Consider the following 11,555-nt stretch of genomic DNA (forward strand, 5'->3'; position numbering starts at 1 on the left):
TCTACTTCTTCTGCCCCTCTCCATCCATGGAGTCCGACCGCGCGAGCCTAAGTGTGTCATTCTCTTCAATACAATATATAAATGCAAGACTCTTCTCTTTCAAATCGCCTTTGGCATATGCAGCGCGACTCACCTCATCAACCAGCCTAGTGAATACGCATGCAGTGCTTCTTAGCGAGTCAAAATAAGAGAGTAAAAACTTGAGAAACTTTTTTCAGGAAATTTACTTAACCATTTTTTAGAACAATCGCGCATATGTGGAACTGAATCCAGTGAGCATTCTGTGCCCAATCGAAAAAACTCCTATGCGCCATATTCACTAATTCCAGTGAGCCACATTGCGGTGGCATTAAAAAGCCGTTCATTCCTATGTATCATATGTGGCCACCATGTGACATATGGAACAGTACTAGATTTTATATGTGTCCTGATATGTTTTCCATATTTTCCAAGTATTATGTCTCCTCCATCTTTGATTAAATCGACTGCTATTTCATCTTCTCCTGCAGCTCTTGATCGTTCCATCTGGCGGCTGTTTATACGAAGTGTCTATGGACTGCAATGTCATCCCAATGTCGTGTGTAAGAATTGTAGTTGTGCATATCAAAAGGGGGTATGTCGCCTTGCCGTCGTCTGCCTTATCCACACCAAAGACGACGTTGAAAAGAGGAGCAGCTTCTCATCGGGAATGAAGGAATATAATTTACACCAGGAATAGACAAGGTTACTTCGCAACACTCTGGCGTGACTGAACTGATGTACACCGAAGGAGCCGAAAAATGTCTACCTGAATCCCCTCTGCCCTCCCTATATCTGTAGGTTAGAGAAACCGACAGGTACACCTTCCTCTAATCGGAGCATCTAAAGTAACCGAAGACTCCGCCTTCAAGAGATGGCCACGCGCAATTACATATTACCTTTGTTCACTAAACACAATGTGGGAATACCCACCGGCCCAAGCAGTTAACTACCCCAGAGACAGGAGGGAACCACTTGCTGAAGAAGGGGTTCAAACTTGCCTCACTTGACCCATATCGGCTGATTGAATGGACAATCAATTAACTGGTTCGTTTGACAGTCGTCTTGAGCGGCTAGCAATGGCCGTTACACTTGCTTTCACAGGAGCTTCTTGATCCCGTCATCGTGATCCTCGGTCGAGCAGCATCCAGAAAACACCGGTTTACAACCGCGCATTCTTCGTCAACCATGCATGTCACGCAATGTCATCACCGCTGCTCCGGTGGGGCGTGCTGACACCTTCACGATGCTGAAGCGGTTGACAGTTCGCTGATGCTACTGGCTTATCGTAGCGATGCGTTCGTCGTCACGCCGTCATCGTCACACATTCGTTGTAATTCCAGCATCATCATGCCGTCATCGTCATTCCAGCTTCTTCGTCATGCCATCGCTATCACGCTGTCGTCATCATACCATCGCCGTCGCTCCAGCGTTATCCTCCCGTTGTCGTCATGCCAGGATCGTTATTCCAGACTCGTTATATGTGTGTCATTGTTGTCATAGTGTCATCGCCATACTGTCGTCATCATGCCGTCGTGGTCGCTTCGTCGGCGTCATTTTGTTTGTAGCGATTTCAATGTGGTCATATCAGTATAGTCCTGCCCTCGTCGTCATTTCATCGTCCTCGCAGCTTCGTTGTCATGTCTTCGTGGCCGTTCAATCATCATCATTTTGTCGCAGTGATTCCGCTGTCATGTCATTGTCGTCATGACGTTGTCCATCCAGCGTCATCGCCGCAATTTCTTCGTAATCATGCGTAGGATGCGCATGATCAAGAGCCACAAGTTCCTGTCGAGCGAGTCGGTTCCCGCTTATCATTTGCTGTATGCTTGCAAATGGTTGATAAACTAGAACATTGTTCTTTGCAAACACTATTGACAGGTTCGTGTAAACCGACTCCCATAGCGTGTGGGATCCGCATGTTTTCTTTCTTTTTCTCATTTGCCAGCTGAATAGCAAAGCCGGCATTGCTTGACCGCTCTCTACATGTACTTGCGGGATAAGCACGCCATGTGCACCAGAAATCTCCGGCATGCGCACTCTGGGCTCTTTTTGCGAATCTTTTCAGAGAAGCGTGTCAATTGTAATGTAAGAAAAAAAGAAAAAAAGTGGGCTTTGATAAAAGAAGCAATCTCCGGTAGCACTCGCCTAACCTTCCAGTTTCTGACCGGCTGTGGGATGTAAGTCAGGAAGAAAAGGCAAAGATGCCATTGATAATAGTTTTTGGACTGGAAAACAACACTCAAGTGCTGAAGTCCCACGCTGCTCGTTTTGACTGTCTGACACACAACAGCCAATTTGCGGAGCGGTGAACTTGTACGGAACTATGCCGAGCAAGGTTTCCAAATTAAAGAAAGTTATATCTCCCCTAAAATAAACATAAAAATGAGGTAATTACATAAAAGAAACGCCAAAAAAAAAGCTATCTTATGCGCTTTCTATGATATTTTCAGATGGAGCGCCTCGTTGCGAAAATCAGGCCTTAAACTGAAGGAAAACCAACATTTTGGCACGTTTGTCATACTTTTGCCAAAAGTTCGTAAATTGTACTGGCGCCATCAATTTTAACTTGAAGTACAGCCCTAGGACAGTGAAGTAAAATAATTACGATGAACAAATGAGTAGGTATTTCGCCAGTGAAGCATAGCCAACTTGGCGAGATTTTTTCAACATTTCTAGCTCCTTAAGCTGCGTTTCCAACTGAAGCTTCCCATAAAGACCAGTGCATATTGACATGTGCTTAAATTGTTTATGTTTTTGGTGACCGTTCTCGAGATAATTTTTGTTACAGTGTTATCGCTCAGCCCAAGACGCGCAACGGACGTTTCTGTATCGGCTAGATATATTATCACTGGTTTTATCTGTTGGCTATCGTTCACCCAACCGTGCAATCAGATTGAATTTGCGATACGAATTGTGCAGTACTTTCTGAAAGGCATGCAGCCACCAGCAACTACGCCGCCATCTTGGACAAGTGATGTACAAAAGCAGACGTGCTTGACCCACAGAACCAGATTTCGACGATTGGCGAGTGTGCTCTCCACTCTCAATGTGCTGAGCAATAATTTTTTTTTTTGCTGGGCGCAGGTTCGTCCAGTGAACAGTTAGTTTCGTAACTTGCGTTGCACACTGTAGTTCATTACCGTCACTACAACGTGACAGTATTGAAGATAAATCATTGTAGGTTCAGCGGACGAAGTAGGGCAGCATTGTGCACTAAAATAAGTTTGGTATTAATTTTCTAGCGGAACCATGTTTCAAGTACTTTAATAAGCTTAAGGAAAATATCACGTTACACAAAAACATATAAGGTATCCCAGCTAACGTTAAAGAAGTATGGGGTTTTACGTGCCAAAACCACTTTCGGACTATGAGGCACCCCGTAGTGGGGAACTCCGAAAATTTCGACCACCTGGGGTTCTTTAACGTGCACCTAAATCTAAGTACACGGGTGTTTTCGGATTTCGCCCCCATCGAAATGCGGCCGCCGCGCCCCAGCTAACGTTATCCAATATGTTCAATAAAATAAAATATTTCAAAAAACACGGTACAAACTACGATTATAAAATCTACGATGTTTGGTGTTCATAGACACTGACGAGTTAACACCGCAGTTCTTATAACTGCGTCTCGCACTGTGTTTTTTGAATAATTTGCTTCGTTGAACGGCTTGGCTAACGTTAGCTGGGAAACACAGTATACTATAAAATGACTTCGAGTAAGGTAGTCAGTAACCATGTTTTTTTTACAAGAAAATCTGAGACGCACGAGTAAATAGTCTGGGACAGTTGGTGTGCAGTAACCCTGTTTTGTACGACAGAAGTGCTAAACAGTAGCTCACTATGGTGAAATACCCTAACAGAAGGCTGCTTTTCTACAGCGTAAGGTTAAAAAACACCACTTTCGGAAAGGAAAAAAAATGGAGGTGCCGGGGTTTGAACCCGGGACTTCTCGCATGCGAAACGAGCACTCTACCTCTGAGCTACACCCCCGCATTCAATCAATTTATAGTAGCAAGATAACTACAGCGAAACTAGCACACATACCAGTGCATAATCTCCTGGCACCACGATGCTTTCAAAGCTCAAGTCCTTCAAATTTACCTGAAACTCCGGCATTATTCATCCAGCCAAAGCCAGCCAGCCAACCTCAAAACTTAAGAGGAAGCTTTAGCTCGGGTGCTCCTATCTAAATACATGTAAAAGCAGAATTCGTTTTTCTCGGCCACCACAGCACCAAATTTGACGAGGTTTGCTGCATTTAAAAGAAAAGCTTAAGATCTAGTGACTGTTGGTTTCGGATTTTTGATTTAGGTCGTCAATTTTTTATTAAAAGTTGGCAAAAAATGAAAATTTTCAAAAAACGAAACTATCAAGTTTACAACTCTATACCTCAGCTACGAAAATTGATAATACAATTCCGTGAACTGCATCTAATAGTACATTTAAAGCGGACAAAATTGATGGGTTACACATGAATGTAAAATAATATTGTAAAATGGAAATATAGGTTTTGCAGAACCCTTGTAAACAACGTAACAAATTCACGTAAGATATAAAATGACGTATCGAATTTGTCCGCTTTCAATGATCTGATGGATCTCGCTTACAGAACCGCAATATCTGCTCTTGATGCAGAGTTATGAATTTGTGAACTTCATGCTTCTACTTTTTTCAAACTTTCGAATTTTTGAAAATCTTTTTAACAAAATTCAGGGCCTAAATAGAAATTCCGTGACCAACAGTCACTAGAATTTCACTTTCCCTGTCAAATTCAACAAATTTCATTAAAATCGGTCCAGGGGTTATCTCAGAAAATCGTTTTTGCGTTTTTACATGTATTTGAATAGGCCGCGTCGGAGTTGGGCCCGAGCTAAAGCTTCCTCTTAACAGGAAGCTTTAGCTCGGTTTGATGAAATTTTAGCCCGATTTTGATGAAATTTGTTGCATTTGAAAGAGAAAGTTAAATTCTAGTGACTGTTGGAAGCGGAATTTCGATTTATGGCTTGAATTTTTCTAAAACAATTTTCAAATATTTGACCGCTTGGAAAAAATAGAAGCACGAAGTTTACAAATTGATAGCTATGCATCAAGAACTGATATCGCGGTTCTGTAAACGGCATCCATTAGATCATTCAAAGCGGACAAATTCAATATGTCATTTTACATCTTACATGAATTTGTTACGTTGGTTACAACGGTTTTACAAAAGTTGTATATCCCTATGATTAAATTTTTTTATATTCATGTGTAACATATCAATTTAGTCCGCTATGGATGTACTTTTAGATGCAATTCACAGAATTGTATTATAATCTTTAGTGGTTGAGTTACAGAGTTGTAAACTTGATAGTTTCGTTTTCTGAAAATTTTTGATTTTCGCGAATTTTTAATAAAGGATTGACAACCTAACTCAAAAATTCGAAACCAGCAGTCACTAGATTTTAAGTTTGTCTTTTAAATGCAACAAACCTCGTCAATTTTGGTGCAGTGGTTGCCGAGAAAAACGAATTCTCCTTTTACATGTATTTAGATAGGAGCACTCGAGCTGAAGCTTCCTCTTAAGGGCGGAGCTCTTCCAGTTGTTCATTTTATACTCTGCAGAGGCCACGTGTGCTCTCATTTTCTACTATCGCTGAACTTTTCCCCATACTATTGGCGTTCCGCTTCACAGCATCAATAGACAGCACGCAGTGATTCTTAAGCCAAATCCACCTCGCTAAAATGCATGAACCATAATTTTTTGAATACATATTTATTATACGAAACGCTGAAAGAGCTAACAGAAGCAAGTGCTACTGATTACGTTGCAGCATTTCAGTGGATGCTAACTCACTGCACTATTCCTGGAAACGCTTCAGCGGATGGAACTGCGAATCGGGTTCACAAATAAAAAAAAATGGAGAGATTAAACTATCCTCTTTCACGTAGTGAAGACTGCTTGCTCCTGAAACAGTGACCCGGTCGCCTCAGCAAAAATACCTAGTTTGATCAACAGTTTGAAAGCACCGAATTATTGTTTTACTGCAATGGGAATTATATGAAAACTCCCGGCGCATTTACACCATCGGTGTACATGTCGCCGTCACCGTGATGTTCCGTATAAAGTGCAAGTGCGATGACATTGCGGCCGCTCGCCGTATGCTATGGGACTGAATGAAAGCGTGCAAATGTGAGCCGAGAAGGATGGCGGCTCGAACTAGCGCGCGCACGGGAAGAAGGCGGGGAGAAAGCGCGCAGTCTTTCATCGCGCGTTGGTAGCAGGGGGCGCTCTACTCCAACGGAGGATGGACAAGGTTGAGAAGTGAGGGAAGCTCATAGTAAAGTTGATTATGAAGAACGACTGAGGAATATGGAAGAATGTAAATGGACTGGTAGAGTGTTCAGCTACTTGTACAGAAAATAACATTGATTCACAGTGGAGGAAAAGAACTAGGAAGCTTACCAGCAAGTATGCGGCCTGTAGGGTGGGCAAAACAGCAACAAAGAACGTCAAGCGGAAAGTCAGACAGGCTGAATTAATCTCATGGGTGGCGGCAATGTAAAAGAATCCTGCCATGAGTAACTTCTTAAGAGGAAAAAACGAAATTCGGCGTAAATTCTGATGGCACGTAGGACTGATGTCTTATAACACCTTTGGCAAAAGTAGAATATGGCCTCTTTGCTGGCAAGCAAGCAAGATGGTGTGAGGGAATCCGAGTCAGGTGTCGGATGTGTGCTCTCAGGATATCAGTATTTATGTAGACTGTCAAAGGAGTGTCTCCAGCAATGGCCACTGTCGCAATCGATGACGTAGTTTTGGGGAGACCGAGACAAGTTCTTACTGCTTGTGCTTGCACACTCTGAAGTTTGCGGATATTTGTAGTGCAAGTATTTCCTAGCACATGTAAGCTGCACTGCACGATGCCCAAAAACAGTGCTTTATATAGTTGCGGGCAAATTTAATTCTATTAGATCGAGGGTCATTCACCCTAAAGAAATATACACTTGGCACATGGCCAACTGGGTGGCTTCAGAAAAAAGCGCTTGCCGTTTTAAGCGTTTTCTTGGAAACCACCAGTATCTTAGATCTATATTGTATTTTCCGCTGAAAGATACACGTACAATGCAAGTCTATGCTTATTTTCTCAGAAGTTTATTTAGTATGTTATGTACGGGTATAATTACGGGTCTGTACACTCGTCTGTGAAACTGAACTTTATGTCGCGGACGAAACGAAGCACATGCGTTTATATATGCAACTGCATACACGTGCATCTTCTGTGAGTCCCTGGACTCATGTACAGAACTTTTGGATATTACTGACTGACTGTTTTTGTGATAATTTTGTACCGCATTTCGTTACCAATATTGTGGCAATAGTATTCTTTGCCGGGCGACGAGGAGTAGCCGGTGCCACTTGAAGGCGCCATTCTTTCCTAATAAGACACGCCAATAAAAAAAGCACAAATCGAACATTAGGAACGAATAAGCACTTTGTTCGGATGTACAGGATTCTTGGGAGGATGCGAACTATTGCTGTATATAATCGGTAAGGTCTGGCTCTCTCATAGACGTAGCCTGCTATAATGCGCAAGTCGTCATCGTTTAGGTCAACACTGTGTTCGTGGAGATGAAATTTAATGTATTTTAGCTTAGATGTTATGTTTTATTACAAAAACAGTTCACGGCTTCAAATATTCGAAAACTTTTCGGAAAATATTTGCGTTTACAAATGGTAGCAATTCAATTCGAAGACCGCATTGAATTGCTTCGCGCGCCAGACTACAAAAAGGAATTAATAGTTCAATGCGACGCAAGCGACAGAGGTATGGGCGTGGTACTTAGTCAGGTCGGCGACGATAACGAGGAGCATCCTATCCTCTATGCCAGCCGTAAAGTAAATCTAAGAGAGGAAGCCTACAGCGCTTCAGAGAAGGAATGCGCTTGTTTAGTTTGGGCCGCCCAGAAGTTGTCGTGTTACATGTACGGAGCGAAGTTCATCTTCGAGACCGACCACTGTCCTCTGACGTGGCTCAATCAAATGTCACACAAAAATGGCCGCTCGCTCCGATGTAGTCTTAATCTCCAAGAGTACAACTTCTCCGTTAGATATAAGAAGGGAAAGTTGCATAGCAATGCGAATGGTTTGAGCAGGCTAATTTGAATTCTGCGTTTGAGGGTCCCGCCTAAATTTTAGGGTTACTAGTGTTAATTTTATTAAGCCAAGAAGATCGCATCTCATTTAGCAAGATTCGCTCCATGATTGCTGAATTTGTCAGCACGAAATTGCTTCAGAAATTGGCATAGCGAAATGCAGCATTTTTTTTGTTTCTGCACTTATTTTTTTTGGAAGCCTACAGGGTCTAAAGTCAGAGCCAATGTACGTCATCTCGGCGTAGAGCCGTGTTGTGGGGTTCATTTTGCAGTTGGTGGTCCTTGTTGGATGTTTTGGGGCGGTGACATTACACAAGCCACCAGGCATTCCCCCTGGCCACCAGGCATTCTCTTCCTGCCCAGCGGTTATCTGCGCTAGACAGTCGAGATTTTCCGGGACATGGAGGCGCTGTTAAGAACGGCCAGCTGCAGTGCAAGTTTGCCAGCCATTTACGCAAGCGGTGGCAACCTCATCTTCGAACGCCGCCGCCAACCACTGGCCATGCCGCGACTAAGTCGACTTTGTGTCGGGAACAATTCGCGCATCCTCCACTCTCCGTCGCTTTAGCTAGGATGCGTTTGACGAAGTAGGCTTTGTGCTGAAACCACCACCGTTACGGTCTGGCCTCGTCGCCGTTGTGACTGAAGGAGTTCGACGAAGCAGGCTTTGTGCGCAACACGACAACGCCGCCCTGTTCTGCAATGAGTGGGGGAGTTGCCGCGGGAACGCCGACGAAGGCCCCTTCCCACGTGCCGACTAAGACGCAGGACAATGGCTACCCGGGCGTGCTACCCGGGTCCCCTCCGAGTTCTACAAAATTCGTGTGGTGTCGGTTTCGGACCGTGAACACGTGTGTGTGTGTGCATGTGTCTGTGTAAACTGTCCCGCGGAGAGGCGGCAGTTTACGATGACTAAACGAACGTTCGCGTCACCTTGTATCGCGGGAGGACCGAGTGTTTAAAAACTGCTGTTGTGCGGATGCTCGACACACTTAAGCAGTCACGTTGGACTGAGACACTCTCTCAAGCAGTCGTGTTAGACTGACGTACTTTCTCTCGCAGTCATGCTAGACTGATGAACTGCATGTAAATACCGTAAATAAACCCCTTTCCTCGTTCTCGATGAGAAGCAGTCCTTCCCTTCATCATCGTCCTCAGCGTGGATAACGGCATGGGCGAGCTACCTTCGAATTAATGCCGGACTCCAATCTTGACAACGGGTTACGAGCGATGGGATTCAGCCCCCAATCCTGACACCATGGAGGCTTGGACGCCATCCCCGGGCGGTAGTGACAGCGAGCCCGAACGGACTCAGGCGCATAGAAGGGTCGTGGACGGAGGGGGATTAAGACCCGTGGCTCCGTGTTTCGCGCCTGCGCCATCATAAAGCAGAGATGCAGACAGCCTGCTATCGGCCAGAATGCCTGTTTACTTCTACTTCTTCAGCCCCTCTCCATCCATGGAGTCCGACCGCGCGAGCCTAAGTGTGTCATTCTCTTCAATACAATATATAAATGCAAGACTCTTCTCTTTCAAATCGCCTTTGGCATATGCAGCGCGACCCACCTCATCAACCAGCGTAGTGAATACGCATGCAGTGCTTCTTAGCGAGTCAAAATAAGAGAGTAAAAATTGAGAAACTTTTTTCAGGAAATTTACTTAACCATTTTTTAGAACAATCGCGCATATGTGGAACTGAATCCAGTGAGCATTCTGTGCCCAATCGAAAAAACTCCTACGCGCCATATTCACTAATTCCAGTGAGCCTCATTGCGGTGGCATTAAAAAGCCGTTCATTCCTATGTATCATATGTGGCCACCATGTGACATATGGAACTGTACTAGATTTTATATGTGTCCTGATATGTTTTCCATGTTTTCCAAGTATTATGTCTCCTCCATCTTTGATTAAATCGACTGTTATTTCATCTTCTCCTGCAGCTCTTGATCGTTTCATCTGGCGGCTCTTTATACGAAGTGTCTATGGACTGCAATGTCATCCCAATGTCGTGTGTAAGAATTGTAGTCGTGCATATCAAAAGGGGGTATGTCGCCTTGCCGTCGTCTGCCTTATCCACACCAAAGACGACGTTGAAAAGAGGAGCAGCTTCTCATCGGGAATGAAGGAATATAATTTACACCAGGAATAGACAAGGTTACTTCGCAACACTCTGGCGTGACTGAACTGATGTACACCGAAGGAGCCGAAAAATGTCTACCTGAATCCCCTCTGCCCTCCCTATATCTGTAGGTCAGAGAAACCGACAGGTACACCTTCCTCTAATCGGAGCATCTAAAGTAACCGAAGACTCCGCCTTCAAGAGATGGCCACGCGCAATTACATATTACCTTTGTTAACTAAACACAATGTGGGAATACCCACCGGCCCAAGCAGTTAACTACCCCAGAGACAGGAGGGAACCACTTGCTGAAGAAGGGGTTCAAACTTGCCTCACTTGACCCATATCGGCTGATTGATTGGACAATCAATTAACTGGTTCGTTTGACAGTCGCCTTGAGCGGCTAGCAATTGCCTTTACACTTGCTTTCACAGGAGCTTCTTGATCCCGTCATCGTGATCCGCGGTCGAGCAGCATCCAGAAAACACCGCTTTACAACCGCGCATTCTTCGTCAACCATGCATGTCACGCAATGCCATCACCGGTGGTCCGGTGGGGCGTGCTGACACCTTCACGATGCTGAAGCGGTTGACAGTTCGTTGATGCTACTGGCTTATCGTAGCGATGCGTTCGTCGTCCCGCCGTCATCGTCACACAGTCGTTGTAATTCCAGCATCATCATGCCGTCATCGTCATTCCAGCTTCTTCGTCATGCCATCGCTATCACGCTGTCGTCATCATACCATCGCCGTCGCTCCAGCGTTATCCTCCCGTTGTCGTCATGCCAGGATCGTTATTCCAGACTCGTTATATGTGTGTCATTGTTGTCATAGTGTCATCGCCATACTGTCGTCATCATGCCGTCGTGGTCGCTTCGTCGGCGTCATTTTGTTTGTAGCGATTTCAATGTGGTCATATCAGTATAGTCCTGCCCTCGTCGTCATTTCGTCGTCCTCGCAGCTTCGTTGTCATGTCTTCGTGGCCGTTCAATCATCATCATTTTGTCGCAGTGATTCTGCTGTCATGTCATTGTCGTCATGACGTTGTCCATCCAGCGTCATCGCCGCAATTTCTTCGTAATCATGCGTAGGATGCGCATGATCAAGAGCCACAAGTTCCTGTCGAGCGAGTCGGTTCCCGCTTATCATTTGCTGTATGCTTGCAAATGGTTGATAAACTAGAACATTGTTCTTTGCAAACACTAATCACAGGTTCGTGTAAACCGACTCCCATAGCGTGTGGGATCCGCATGTTTTCTTTCTTTTTCTCATTTGCCAGCTGA

The 11,555-nt window shown here is 44.6% G+C and overlaps 1 non-coding gene across 1 annotated transcript; it reads right to left on the bottom strand.

Annotated features, from left to right (window-relative positions):
* Positions 1–3,938: 3,938 nt before the first annotated feature.
* Positions 3,939–4,010, bottom strand: TRNAA-CGC (transfer RNA alanine (anticodon CGC)). Its single transcript has one exon. It is a non-coding gene; the product is annotated as a tRNA-Ala (tRNA).
* Positions 4,011–11,555: the final 7,545 nt, after the last annotated feature.

This window comes from Dermacentor variabilis, chromosome 1 (assembly GCF_050947875.1).
Source record: "Dermacentor variabilis isolate Ectoservices chromosome 1, ASM5094787v1, whole genome shotgun sequence".
Taxonomy (NCBI): Eukaryota; Metazoa; Arthropoda; class Arachnida; order Ixodida; family Ixodidae; genus Dermacentor; species Dermacentor variabilis.